Here is a 15,971-nt window from a genome sequence, read left to right as displayed (position 1 = left end):
CGGGGACCCACTGCCGGGGCAGACCAGGCACGCAGGGAGTGCATCCTGCATTGCCATTTTAGAACAGGGACATTTGTTCAGTAAAGACTGCCTGAAACCAACAGAAGGCTCCCTCAGGAGCCAGAGGTGAGAGGGGAACTTTGCCCACACCAAGCCCCTTCTGGCCTGTAGTCCAAGCCCAGAGGGCGAGCGGGAACCCACCACCAGGGCTGACCAGGCGTGCAGGGGAGTGTGTCCCCGCATCGGCATTTTAGAACAGGGACCATTCTTCACTAAAGAATGCTTGAAACCGACAGATGGCTCCCGGAGGAGCCAGAAGGGAGCGGAGAAGTTCACCCAAGATGCCAGTCAGTCCCAGCAACACAGTGTCCCAATGCATACAGCAAATTAGAAAACAGTAGGGAGTAGAAGAACCACACGCAACCTAGCAACTCCTCAGGAAAAAATCACAACACAAAAAGAAAACCACCCCCCAGATCGCAACAACAGTAACTTGGAAGAACTTCTGAAACTTCCAGAAAGAGAATTTAAAATTGCCATGATTAAATAACTGACAGAACTCATAAAGGAAAACAATGATAAGGGAAAAATAATCAACGATCAGAAGAATGAAATGAGTCCCTAAAGAGGGAAATGAAGGAAATGCAGGAGATCAAAGGATTAACAGAAGAGCTAAAGAATGCTGGGAAAAGCAATGAAAGCAGAATAGATGAAATGGAAGAACGAATAAGTACTCTTGAAGACACAGAAATAAAAAGAACCAAAACAGAAAAGGAAAGAGAAGTATGAAGGAAAAAGAACAAAGAAAGACTTCGGGAACTATCTGACTCCATGAGGAAAGGAAATATAAGAGTTATAGGAATCCCAGAAAGAGAGGAGAGAGATTTAGGAAAAGAGAAAATATTCCAGGAGATAATTGAAGAGAACTTCGCAAACGTGAAGAAGGAGATGAAAATTGATATACAAGAAGCAAGAAGAACACCAAACTTCCATGACAAAAGGAAAAATACAACAAGACACATAATGGTAAATCTCCCAAGAATCCAGGACAAGGAAATAATAATGAAGCTGACAAGAGGGAAGAAACAGATAACATACAAAGGAAACCAATCAGGCTGACATCAGACTTCTCTGAAGAAACACTACGGGCAAGGAGAGAGTGGAGGGACATAGTCAACAGACTCCAAGAAAACAGATGCCAACCAAGAATACTCTATCCCGCAAAGCTCTCCTTCCTCTATGAAGAAAGAATAAGGACCTTCCCAGAAAAACAGAAACTCCGGAATTTCATTACGACTAACCCCCCACTCAAAAAAATACTACAAGAAATCCTAAAGCCAGAACCTCGGAGGAACGAATAACAATGAAAGAAGGCCAAAAAAAAAAAAAAATTATTAAAAGAATAAATAAATAAAATCAAAGGAAAGACAAACACAATGGCAAATACAGATGCTAACATATCAATATTAACTCTAAATGTAAATAGACTAAACTCTTCAATAAAAAGACACAGAGTGGCAGGCTGGATCAAGAAACAAAACCCAACCTTTTGCTGTCTCCAGGAAACACATTTAGCTACAAAAGATAAAAATAGACTCAAAGTTAAAGGATGGAAAACAATCCTACAAGCAAATGGACCAAAAAAGAAAGCAGGAACAGCTATACTTATATCAGATAAAACAGATTTCAAACTGAAAAAGATAAAAAGAGACCGCAACGGTCACTACATTATGATCAAGGGGACAATACTTCAAGAAGAAATAACACTCATTAACATATACTCACCAAACGAAGGAGCACCAAATATATCAGACAACTGTTGTCATCTATGAAAACAGACATCAGAAAACACATACGTAGTGGAGACTTCAACACACCACTATCAACAATGGATAGATCAACGAGACAAAAATAAATAAAGACACTAAAGCTCTAAATAAGGACCTAGAGCGCTTGGGCTTAACAGACATCTATAGAACACTAAACCCAAAAAAACCAGAGTACACATTTTCTCAAGCGCACATGGATCATTTTCCAGGATCGATCACATACTGGGGCACAAGACAAACATCAACAGATACACCAAGATTGAAATCGTACCAACTATCTTTTCTGACCATGAAGGCATCAAATTAGAAATAAACCATAAAAAGAAGGCAAGGAACTCTCCTACCTCATGGAGACTGAAAACCACACTGCTGGAAGACCACTGGACTAATGAGGAGATCAAAGAAGAAATTAAAAAATTCTTTGAATTGAATGACAATGAGGACACCAATTTCCTAAATGTATGGGATGCAGCAAAAGCAGTAATAAGAGGAAAATATATAGCAATAGAGGCTCACATCAAGAAAGAAGAAAGAACTCAAAGAAACAACCTAATCTCAAAGCTCAAACATCTAGAAAAAGAACAACAAAAAACCCCAAAACCAGTAGAAGAAAAGAAATAATAAAAACCAAAGCAGAAATAAATGAAATCGAAACTTGAAAAAAACAGTCCAAAAGATCAATGAAACCAAGTGCTAGTTCTTCAAAAAAATCAATAAAATAGACAAACCCCTAGCAGGCTCACAAAGGAAAAAAGGGAGAAAGCACAAATAAACAGGATCATAATGAAAGAGGAGAATCACAACAGACACACAGCAGAAATCAAAAGAATAATCAGTAACTACTATGAACAGTTTATGGAAACAAGTTCAACAATCTAGAGGAGATGGACAAATTCCTACAACTCTACAATCACCCAAAACTAGATAAAGAAGCAATAGAATACCTAAACCCACCAATTACAAGCAGCGAAATTGAAATGGTAATCAAAAACCTCCCCAAAAACAAAAGCCCAGGACCTGATGGATTTACAAATGAATTCTACCAAACATTCAGAGAGGAATTAGTGCCTATCCTTCACAAACACTTCCAAAAAATTGAGAAGGAAGGGACAATACCAAACACGTTCCATGAAGCCAACATTACACTAATACCAAAACCGAACAAGGACAACACAAAAAAGGAAAACTACAGGCCAATCTCCCTAATGAACACTGATGCAAAAATCCTCAATAAAATTGTAGCTATCAGAATCCAACAATGTATCCGTGAGATAATTCACCACGATCAAGTAGGATTCATTCCAGGGACACAAGGATGGTTCACATTCCGAAAATCAATCAACGTTATACAACACATCAACAAAAAGAAATATAAAAACCATATGATAATATCAATAGATGCTGAGAAAGCTTTCGACAAAGTCCAACACCCATTCATGATAAAAGCCCTTGAAATTCTTGGGATACAAGGAACATACCTCAACATCATAAAGGCCATCTATGACAAGCCAATAGCCAGTATCATCCTCAATGGTGAAAAGCTGAAAGCAATTCCATTAAGATCTGGAACAAGACAAGGATGTGCACTCTCAACACTGCTTTTCAATATAATACTGGAAGTCCTAGATAGAGCAATAAGACAAGAGCAAGACATACAAGGAATCTAAATAGGAAAAGAAAAAGTCAAACTATCACTATTTGCAGATGATATGATAATGTACATAGAGAACCCCAAAAACTCCACAGAAAAACTAATTCAACTCATGAATCAGTTTAGTAAAGTGGCAGGATACAAAATCAACAAGCAAAATTCAGTAGCCTTCCTATACACAAACAATAAATCTGAAGAGGAAGAAATAAAAAAAAAAAACATCCCTTTTATTATCAAAACAAATCAAAATCAAATACTTGGGAATAAATCTAACAAAAGAGGTAAAGGACCTATACAAAGAAAACTGTAAAACACTGTTAAAAGAAATAGAAGAAGACACAAAGAAATGGAAAGACATCCCGTGCTCATGGATTGGAAGAATAAACATTATTAAAATGGCCATCCTACCAAAAGCAATATACAGATTCAATGCTATTCCAATCAAAATTTCAATGTCATTCTTCAAAGAAATAGAACAATTATTGATGAAATTCATATCGAATCACCAAAAACCCCGAATAGCCAAAGCTCTCCTGAAAAAAAAAGAAGGGAATGGACACATCACAGTCCCTTACTTCAAACTATACTACAAAGCCATAATCATCAAAACCGCATGGTATTGGAACAAGAATAGACACACAGACCAATGGAATCAAATAGAAAATCCAGATATAAACCCACAGATTTTTGATCAACTAATATTTGACAAAGGAGCAAAGACTATGCATTGGAGCAAAGAAAGTTTGTTCAATAAGGTGCTAGGAAAACTGGGTCGCTACATGCAAAAGAATGAAGTTTGACTACTACCTCACACCATACACAAAAATCAACTCAAAATGGATAAAAGAACTAGACAGGGCCTCCCCGGAGGCGCAGCGGTTGAGCGCTGGTTTGCGAAGCTGCCCGCGGCCTCTGCGGCGCCGGTTCGATCCCCGGCTGCTCCCCGGCCACCGGAGGAGGGTCCCACATGGCGCGCAGGCGCAGACCTCTCCTGCTGCCCGCTGCTCCCCTCAGCAGTGTACTTCGGTCCTTCTGCCTGCTGTGCTCCCCGCTCTGGCTCTGGTGAATTCTCTCACCCTCCCGCGCTTCTGACTGTACCCAGTGCATGTATAAACAAAACAAACAAACAAATAAAGAAAGAAAGAAAGAAAGAAAGAAATCATGCCTCTATATAAAAAAACAAAATAAAACAAAAAAGAACTAGCCATAAAACCTGCAACCATAAAATAAATAGAAGGAAATATAGGCGAAACACTACATGATATTCACATCAAAGACATCTTTACAGACACATCACCCAAAGCAGTGATAGTGAAGGCAAAGATAAACACCTGGGACTACATCAAATTAAAGAGCTTCTGCACAGCAAAAGAGACAATAACAAAAACTAAGAGAAACTCCACCAACTGGGAGAACATTTTTGCACACAACACTAATGATAAAGGACTGATCACAACAATCTCCAAAGAGATGATGACACTCAACAACAAGAAAGAAAATAATCCTGTCAAAAAATGGGCAGAAGAGCTAAAAAGAAACTTCTCTGAAGAGGAAATGCAAATGGCCAACAGGCATATGAAAAAATGTTCAACATCACTTGTAATCAGGGAAATGCAAATCAAAACTACCATGAGATACCATCTCATACCAGTGAATGGCACATATTAAAAAAACTAGCAACAACAAATGTTGGCGAGGGTGTGGAGAAAAAGGAACTCTCCTGCACTGTTGGTGGGAGTGCAAACTGGTCCAAGCACTATGGAGAGCTGTGTGGAGATTTCTGGACCTACTAAACATAGAGCTTCCATATATCCAGCAATTCCACTCCTAGGTATTTACCCAAAGGACACAGAAACATCAATTCCAAAGGCACCTGCACCCCTATGTACAGCAGCACTATTTACAATAGCTAAGCTTGGGAAACAACCCAAATGCCCAAAAATAGATGACTGGATCAAGAAGATGTGGTACATATATACCATGGTATACTCAGCATTCAAAAAGATAAACACATGTGATTTGCAGCAACATGGATGTGCTGGAAGGATCATGCTCAGCAAATAAGCCAGAAAGAAAAAGAAAATACCGGATGGTGTCACTCATAGCAGGAATCTAGAAAACTTAAATAAGGGACTAGGAAAATGAATAACTATCTGGAAAGTGAAAATCAAAATCAACAAAAAACTATGAACCAGAGACACTCTATGGGGGATAGAGGGTGGGAGGGGAGGGATTTGGGTCAAAAATAAGGGGGTTGCAATTGTATGGGGAATATAAAATAAAATTTATTATAATAAAAAAATCAGGAACAATTAAGCATTCTATTGAACTTTCCTAGTTTCATAGTGGGCAAAATAAAATAAAATAAAATAAAAAAAAAAATAAAAAATAAATAAGGGACCAGGGAAATGTATAACTATAAGAAATTAAAAATCAAAATCAACAAAAAACTATGAACCAGAGACACTCTATGGGGGTGGGGGGCGGGGAGGGGAGGGGTTGGGGTCAAAATAAGGGGCTGCAATTGTATGGGGAATATAAAAATAAAATTTATAATTAAAAAAAAAAGAGGAGTCCAGAAAGATGGAAGCTTCAAAGTAAAACCTCTCTGTATAAGCAGAATAATGACTTCAAAGGTGTCCATGTCCTCTTCCCTTGAACCTCTAAACATGTGTCCTTGACAGAGGAAAGAGAATCCTGCCGGTGAGACAGAGATAGGATCTGGAAACAGATGTTACTGTGGATCATCAGGGGAAACCAATCACAAAAGCCTTAACAGCCGTGACCCCGCACCTGTGCTCAGAGATAGTTACATGGTGACGGCAGCAGGGCCATGAAGAGGCTCCATGGCAGGCTGTGTAGACAGAGGATGAGAGTCCCCAGTCAATGCATGGGGCCCTAGATCCTGGAGAGGAAGGGGCTCCTGGAAGGAAGGAGCTGCCAGGCCCTGGTGTTAGTCCCAGGACGAGGTCTCAGATGTCTGCCCTGCAGGAATGTGAGACTATAAACTGTGTGGGTGAAGCTGCTCAGGGTTCGGTGACGTGTCAGCAGCAGCTGGAGCTCTTATGCCCCATGTGGGGGCCCAGGCAGCCTGAGCAGGCCCTGGCAGGGGAGGGTCTGTAGGGAGTACCAGGACCCCATGGGATGAAGTCCCATGAGTGTCACCTGCTCTGGGGGGAGATAGAGGGAGAGAGAGGGGCCTGTAGAGCAGGGAGTGAGGGAACGATGGTAAGGAGAGGTGGACAAGGACGTGGGACAGGAGGAGGGACCCAGAAGGTTTATCAATTTGCTGACCAGAGACAGACCCAGACCCTGACTGCTGTAGAGGGAGGGTCACCCACAAGCTCTAATGACCAGATGGGATGTGCCCTGTCCCCCTGAGCATGTGCCACACAGGATCATAGACCAGTGGCCACAGGGGAGCCCCTGAAATGACTGAAAGGGGAGCACAGGCCCCTCCACCCCTAGTGTCCCAAGGCCATGTCATCTCCCACCCTATACCTGCCTGGGAAGGAGGAAGCAGGTCATTCCTCAACACTCAGGTCAGATACAGCAAGACTCTGAGACCTGAGTTTCCCAACTGTTTGTGGAGAGAGTGGGGGAGAGAACTCAGGATCCACATTTATAGGAATAAGGAACAACATCTTCTTGTGCACACATTGTATAAATGTGTGACACCAGCCACACCCGCACAAGCTTACTCAGAGTGTAATAGGGTGGTCCCCAGGAAAAAACGAGGTTCCAGGTTTCCTGTCCCACCCCAGGGAGGGTGAACCTGAGCAGGGAGAAGCAGCTGCAGAGGAAACTGCAAAGGAAGGAAGCAGGATGGAGAGCCAGAAGGAGACCTGGAGGAGGCACATGGAGCATAGAGACACATGAAGAAACTGCGCTTGCCTTTTGGACGTGGGCTGGGTGACACAGATGTGGGTGAGAGGCCCATGGGGAGGTAACAATGGAAGCTTTTACCTTGATTTTGATTTTGCTCTTTTCCTCCCAGACTTGTCTGGTCGTTTCTGATCCTTTTCTGAGAAAAGGATTCTAAGAAAAAGTTTGGATAAGAAACAAGATCACAAGATCTTGATAAGAAATAAGATCTTGATAAGAAACAAGATCAGGGCCTCCTGGTGGCACAAGGGGTTAAGCACCGCACTATAAAGCAATCCGCAGCCTCTACAGCACGAGTTCAATCCCCGGCCAGGGAGCTACCCACATGGCACAGCAGACCTCTCCTGTCTCGCCCACTGCTCCCCTCAGCAGTGTATTTCAGTCAAATTGCCTTGTTCTATTCTCCACTCTGTCTCTGGTGAGTCCTCTCAACCCCCCCATCTCTGGCCTGTACCCACCTCTTGTATGTATAAATAAATAAATAAATCTTAAAAAAAAAGAAACAAGATCACATGCAATGATTGGGTGGTATATATGTGACCTCTTTGTAAAAAATGGAGATTTTAAATTTACTTGTTTTTGCTGAGACATTAGTTGACATCCAGCTCTAATGCTCTGCACCATACTTCTTCATACAACAATGAAAAAGAGGGAGTGGAGGAGAACAGGAGCAGCAGGAACAAAAAGAGAAAATCAAAGTGGCATTTAATGTGAGACACAGCGTGCCCAGTACTGTATGTGCACTGCACTGCACTAGTCAGTTAATCTTTGTAGCAAAACTTTAAGTAAAAAAAACTTGTTAAATTTTACAAATAATATGAGATCACACATGTATCCATCTGTGACTCTGTCAGTATCAAAATGCTGATTCTACTGTGTTCATGGTGTTTCATTCAAACACATCATTCTTTTTGCATGCCAAAGGGATGTTTATGTTAAAATGTATGAGACATGAACTCAGCAGAGGCTGGAGTGATAGTAAAGACAAATCTATGATCCTCACTGTGTGGAAATGAGTCTCCAGGAGAACCAAGGAGACTCTCAGGAGGGTCCTTACACTCCTGGGCCAGGCCCCTCCCCCACAATCCCCCTCTCTGTGACTCAGGCTCTGTGTCCAGGACCAGAAACAAGACCCTGAGCAGGGAAAGGGCATCTGACTCAGGCTCAGGAGCCTCAGATCTCACTTCACCAGCATCCCTGACTGTGCCTGCAGGACCCTGTGCAGACCTTGCCCTGGGGACACAGGGTTGGGGGGGGGTGCCATGTGAGAGACACCGCAATTAAATGATCGCCTCAATAATGGTTTTTAAAGTGTGACTTTATCTGAAGTACTTCCAAAGACCCACTGTGTTTCATTCCCAAGCTTTGCACAGTGTCTGCACAGCACAGATTCAAACTAGTGACTGTGCCCAAAACCTCTAGAAGGCTCTTCTCCCACACACCCCTCTCCTTCCTTCCCTTCTCTATCTCCATCCAGACTTTTCTTTCAAATTTCCCTCCTGTTCATTGGAAATGGATTATAACCATTTATGTTTGTTCTTTTCCAGTCTATATAGTTACCTCTTAAAAAGAAAAAAAAAACAAAAAACCCTACCTAACAGAGACCATGAGACTGTCAGACAAAATTCTCCTTAAAAAGACAATGGCAAAAAATCATACATTGTTAATCTTGTTACAAAGACACAAAAAAATATGCACACACACATAGACACACAACACATTCACACATACACACACACAGGATTTTACATGTTATTTCAGACATTTCACAGGCCCCTGCCTAAGAGTCATAAACACCCCAGAAGCTCTGGCCCAGACTCAAAACACCTGCTCTAAACAACTGATTCCTCACCACCCACAAGGGATTAGTAGAAAAATCCAGCTTGGCCCTGAATCAGGGCATGCATGAGAAGACAGAGAATCAACAGGAAACAGGAAAAAAAAACTAGATCCAAAATAGGACTGGGATTTGGGATCCAGAAGGATCCATAACCCAGGACGCCTTACCAAGACCTGACTCTGAAGCAGGAAGTAGGATGTCTTGAATTTTCGAGAGATCATAAAATCCTAACCCACACACTTGCCCAGCTGCAGCCTCTCCTCACACTGATCCCCACTGTTCTCACCCATAAGAAAGGACCAAGTGGTTAGGGGTCAGAGACCCCACATGACTTGCAGGGAGGACAGGGCAGGTGGAGTCAGGTCTGTGCTCACAAGTAGGGCCCTGAAGTTCTCAGATGGAGGCTACAGAGTGAGGAAAGACCAGGGACCCCAGGTCCTCAAGGTGGGGGTCCATGATAGAGAAGGGGCAGAGGGGAGGCTGGGAGGGTGACCCAGGCCCCTCAGGGCCACTCACCTGCATACAGCTGGGCCTTCCTCTAGGCTGAAAGGAAACACACAGGTGAGACCTCAGCAAAACTGGCTGCTTTTGTGATCCAGGGGCCCTGGTCTCCCCCTGTTCTGCAGGTGAGACTCACTGGGGGTGGAAGAGAGAGGCTGAGAGGTCATGACCTCCTGCCCTGTGCAGACAGAAGGGGGTGGTGGGAAATCCCTGGCTTGGGTCAGGAGCCTGCAGGACAGACTGACCCAGCCCTGCCTGCTGCTGCTGTGGGGCTTTGGCAAGTCACTGAGCAGCTCTGGGCCCCACAGCCTTCAAAGCTCCTGCTTCACCTGCTACTCACTGTTGCTACACAGGATCAAAAACAGTATATGGGAAGATATTTTTTAACGTACATATTATTCCATAATTATTACATTCAGTATTTCCTTGGAAATTAATGGGAAGATGAAATAACACAACATGGACATCACACCAGCTCCAGAGTAGAAATGGCCCATCTTCCTCCAATGCTGTATTTCTAGTGATAAACACTCTCTGGGAGAAGGAAAGTTCCCCTAATCCCCCCCATGCAAGGTCACCCCGTCCTCTCCCAGCACTGCTGATCAGCATCTTCAGGAGCAGAGAGAACAGACTATTCCTTGGTGTTGTTTGGGGAAAAAGGGCAGGAGGAGGTCACACTCCTAAATTTCAAGAGTCCATTTACTTTTCAAATCCCAGAGCAGCTTCTTTACTTCTAGGTGCTGACCAAGAATGAGATGCATTGAGGATGAGAAAGTCAGCACCATGGTGGGAAAGGTCAGGGCTGGAATGAGCCCAGGTTGGAGGAGACTCTAAGGGTCACCACCCCACCAGGATCCCAAGAATTGGGGAAAACAGCACCCAGATCTGGAGAGCCCATGGAGCAGGTTCCTGCCTCCCACCAGCTCCCACTTCCACCTCAGGGAAGGGTCCACATGTCTGTGCTGAGACAACCAAGGGGAGGGACCCTTGGGCACAGGGGACAGGGACACAGGACTCGTGGAGCATCACTCACCAGCCAGGTAAGCTGCCTTCCTCTGGTCTGAAAGACAACACAGGACACAGGTGAGCTAAGAACCAGAATGTTTCCCATGAAGGGGACACTAAGAGTTCAGGAGGGAGAACAGAGCTTACCTAGAATTGCCTGGAGTTCATCTGAAAGAGAATTAAAAATATAAGCATAAAGTGTCGCTAAGAACAAAATTCGTGCCTAGAGAAAACACAAAAATGAATATCTCTCTGTCCTGGTAGTTACATCTTCAAACCAACATGAGCCTCCAACTCTACTGTCCCCTCTGGGACTCAGCACCTGCTCTGATCTCCCTGCAGAGGGACCCTGGGCTCTGGCTCTGGTGTCAGCTTGTCCCTCTCAGCATCCACTGCCACACTCACCAGCCTGGCCCCTGTCCTGCCTTACCTGTGTCTTTCAGGGACCCCTCCTTTGTCTGTAGGTCCTCCTCCTTAGCCTGATATAGATTCCTCTGTTCCTGCAGCTCCTGCATCAGTGTGGAATATTCTTTCTGGGTGCAGCAGGCAGCCCCAGGAGCAGGAGCAGCAGCAAGGCAGGCTCACAGGAAAGCTGGCTTCCAGGGAGAGGCCCCAGGAAAGAAGGGCTCTGCAGACAGAGAACCCACAGACACCCCATCAGGACACAGGCCAGGACAGCCCAGCCCAGCACCCCTGGGGGTGCCGGCCCTCCCTCTGACCCTGCAGGGCATGGGGAGCAGTGCTGACCTGGGATAACATTGGCCATGGCCTTCTCCTGGCCCAGGACAGGGTTGAGGATGGAGCAGGTCACGCTCCCCGCAGAGCTGTCTCTCACCATCAGAGTGGCCTCCACACTGAACAGCCACTCAGTGTCCTGGGTGTAGACCTTGGAGAACTCCAGGAACTGCTCCCCACGGGGGTGTCTCCACTGCACATGGGGCTCTGGGAACCAGCCCGAGACTGTGCACACCACACACACCCTGTCCTCCTCTGGCCTTGAGATGTGCACTTGGGGGACAGAGCCCATACCTGCGGAGGGGAGATGAGAGCCAGGTGGGGCAGGGCCCCCCTGTGCACACCTCCAGGGGCAGCTGTCAAGGTGCATTCTGTGGGCTGTCAAGGTGCATTGCCAGGAAGCCCGCTTTCCTGGCGATCTTGCCCTTTCTGCTGCTCCTGCTCCTGGGGTGCATTCTGGGGGAGACCACCCCTGGGGAACAAGATGATGACCTGACATGTTCATCTCTCCCTTTCTACCTATTATTTTTATATTTATATAAACATGTTCAAATCTTTGTAGAATTCTTTTCTTGTTAGAAGAGTACACCTTATAATCCATAAACAGTTGTATTTTTTCATTTCTAACCAACATCTCAGCCTCGATAGTGCAGCTTCTCCTTCTAGTCCATTCTGTTCTGGGTGATTCAATAAAAGTTTCCCATTTGTCAACCCCAGTCTCCGAGGTTCTCTCATCCAGTCTCCCTTCAGTCAGGACACTCCTGACCTCATCTTGAAACCACCTCCATCTAGCATTGGTCACTTCCCTTTGAGGGTGGCTTGTTGTGGTGTAACTTGGGTCACTGCTGAGCCCCTTTCCTGACTTTTCTCCCTGAACCTGCTCCTTGAAGGCAGCACAGTCCCAGGGTCCAGTCCTTAAAGCCCTGTCTTATCTCACACCCTCTCCCAGGGCTTCTTCTCCCTCAGCTTCTGTGTCTCCTCATACATCACTTTCAGATATCACCTCACCAGCCTCCACCCTTGCTCCCTGATAACCCCATCCCTGTGGGTTACATCTGCCAGGATTTCTCACATGTTCTTCACACCCTAAATTCTATATCTGAATTCATGCTGTTCTCTCATCTGAGGTAAATTAGTAATAAAAATGTTCTTAATGGCTAACACGCTGCCATGTATATTTTAATCACACTCTGACTCTGGGATCAGTCATGTGACTTCATGTGTCTAATGAGAGATCAGCTCATGTGACTCAGCAGAGGTTTCAAGTGCTGGCTCCATGGGTCTTCCCTCTGCCACCTCCATAGAAGGACATCATAGCACAGGGGGAGCAGGGCCTGTCACCAGCCTTTCCCCTGAAGCTGGCCTCCCTCAGCCAGAACCCTTGACCACTCATGTAACAAGCCAGACAAGGTCCACATGGTGACATTTTCATCTGACCAAAAAATGTAGGAGGAAGTTCAGTGGAGAGTAGTTAAGTCCAATCAGGTTAGCTGAAGTCCTCACCAGCCCATGTGAATACAAGTCCATTACTACAGGCCACTGAGAGATTTTTTCTGTGGTTCTTTGTTACACAGCAGCACTATGGTGACAGGCAACTGATACACATTATCAATGTTCCTGATATTAAATAACAAGAACAATCTACAAAGCCTGGGAAGCCTCTGCAATCCTTTCTTCCACTTTAAATTCTGTGACCCAATTCTCCTCATTCAATTGGATTACTCTCCTCATTCAAAAGTTTATTTCTAAACCTCACTGATGGCACCTCCTGTGCACCCACCACCACTGTGTGAACCAGCCCCCCTCTCCACCCTGTAACTGCAGCCACAACTCCAGATACTGTCCTTGCCCTTGTCCTCCCCGCTGCTGCCAGAGCCATCATGCTAAGCGCTGCTGTGCTGAAAATCTCCAACAGTCCCACATACAAACACCACAATATTTGCACCAGGACTCCTCATCTGTGACTCCACCCCAGCCTCTTCTCTCTGCAGTGCTCACACTTTTAAACCTGTGCCCTCAAGGCCCAACACCCAACAATCTAACAGCTGTTCTCCACAATCACTAGGCTCTGTGGACTCCATCGTCCTTTCTGCATCTGGTCTGAGGGGCTTCATAGATCCTGTTAGATAAAATGACATCCCAGCTCAAATATCTACATCCTATGGAGGTTTTTATGATTACCTTTGGGAGCATTCATCAGCCATCCTCAATCTCTCCACCATGTACTCACACCATCTTTTTATGAGAGGATTGTCACCTCACAACACCCTGCTCCTCACTCTCCCCCACCAGCCATGAGGACTCCATGTGAGCAGATCACACACCAAACACATGCTCCCCCAGGTCATTCACACGGGCTGTGCTGCCACATAGAAATTCTCTTCCATGTAATGCACAACATGCCTGTAGCCAACATTGCTGTGTGATGTGTAGGGAAGTTGTTAAAGAACAAACTCCAAAGAATTTTTTTCTTAATGAAGTTTTCCCTTTTTTGCTTCTTTTTCTTTCTTTTTATTAAACCTATGATATCAGACAGATGTGATTTAACCTATTGTGGCCATCACTTCACTGTATATATAAATCAGTCATTATGCTGTATGCCTCACATTACATATGATATCTATTAATTATCTGTCTATGAAACTGGGGAGAAAGGAACACCCACACATCAGATATCTACTCAGCTGTATTCCCACTTCCCTGGAGTCTTTGCTCCCTAGCACCAGCCTGAGCTACTATTTATTACTGTAACCTCCCTCAACCCAGCTCACCCATCTCCCTGCTCCATTTAGCTTCCTGTCCTCATCCCTTCTCACTTCAAAATGTCATTTATTCCCTCATTATTCATTACGATTACTCTCTCTCCCACTACAAATATAAACTCACAGAGTGAAGACCTTTATTAGATTGCCTTTTGTATCCAAGTGTTTTGGAACAGAGCCAGACATGTGGTAGGTACCCTGTATATTTACATTCATAAAACATGAATTAATAAGCCTTTTCTTACTCATAAATGAAATGAAAAACTAAATACCATTGTCCTTATTTTCTCCCCAATTCCAACACTCCAGGACTCTGAGATATTTAACATGTCACCAACCTGCCACCTGCAGCTGCAAGCTGGCTTGCCCATGGAAGACTCCGTTGCTGAAGAAGCAGGTGTACAGCCCGTTGTCAGAAGCCCGGACCCTGTGGATGCGCACAGCGGCCATCCCCTTGCTGAGGAATGTCCCCACCAGCGAGGCTCACCCTGTGTACTGGGCCATCAGCTCCTCATCTCGCTTCTGTTGGTCTTCATAGGTGAACACTGACTCCCAGAAATTGACCGGAACCACCTCAACTCCATGTTCTCTGCACTCATGACTGGGTCCAGGGAGCAGGGCAGTGTGGCGTCCTTGCCCAGCTCAGCCACTATGGGGTCTGGGGTGCCAAGCACACGGAACCTCTCTGTGAACACAGACATGGGAGTTAGAAAGGGTGAGAGACACAGTCATATCAGGGAACACACACCATCACTGGGGAGGCTCAGGCAGGCTGAGAAAAGGTGTCTGATGAGCAGACAGCGGACATGAAGGATTAACAGTGACAATTCTGAATCTTGGAACGATCTTCAACCACGAGCTGTGGTCCAGAAATAATGTCAAAGATGCTCCCTCATTCACTGGTGTACCTGATAGCAGGACCTTCCATAAAAAACTCTAACTCCATGGTTCTCAACTTCAGCATCACAATTTCCAGGAGGGCTTGTAATTGCAAAATGCAGGGACCCTACCCCAGGCCTGATGCAGCAGATTGGGCTGTACCCAAGAACGTCCATTTCAAAAGAGTTCTTGGGGGACTAAGAAGGTGTCTGAGGAAATCCGTTTCATTGCACAAAAGATAATCAATGTGAATGAGTGGACAGGACACCCAGAGAACACAAGGCTGGGACAAACTGGACACTCTCGTACAGCAGTCACCAGGCAGATAGCGCCAAAAGGGACACAGAGGAGAGTCATGCTTCATTGAACAAGAGTTAGGCAGAGAAGACACCTGGAGGCTGTGATCAGGGTGGGGGAGGCTGCAGCACACACTGTGGTGGTCACTCAAACAGGCACATGACCCTGGGCAGGGAGAGCTAACAGTGAGGGGCTCACAGCTCTGACTGGGCGCTCCCAGCTAACAAGGTCCCCAGTGAGGGAAAAGGAGACAGTGCTGGATGCATCCACACTCCCCCTCAGTACTGGTCCCACCCTCCTGAAGCTCAGGGACAGTGTGCATAGGGCAGAGTCTCAGGACAAAATTGAGAGAAGTGGGTGTCAGGGTGTCACAACATGAGCTCACATGCCCCAGCCAGAGCACCCACCCCAGAGGCTAGATGACTGGCAGTCTCTGACTGAGCATCTCAAGGATCAGGTCTCTAGCCCTACATAAGTTACAAATCTAAACACAGAACAGGGTCACCTGATGGAAGTTAAAAGTAGTTCAACTCTCTAAGTGACCACTACGGATGTTTTTTTTTTTTTTTTCAAAAATAGGAAATTCA

Source organism: Talpa occidentalis, unplaced genomic scaffold (genome assembly GCF_014898055.3).
Source record: "Talpa occidentalis isolate TD23 unplaced genomic scaffold, MPIMG_talOcc4v2.1 talOcc4.2, whole genome shotgun sequence".
Classification (NCBI taxonomy): domain Eukaryota; kingdom Metazoa; phylum Chordata; class Mammalia; order Eulipotyphla; family Talpidae; genus Talpa; species Talpa occidentalis.
Note: the sequence above shows the minus strand (reverse complement) of the source record.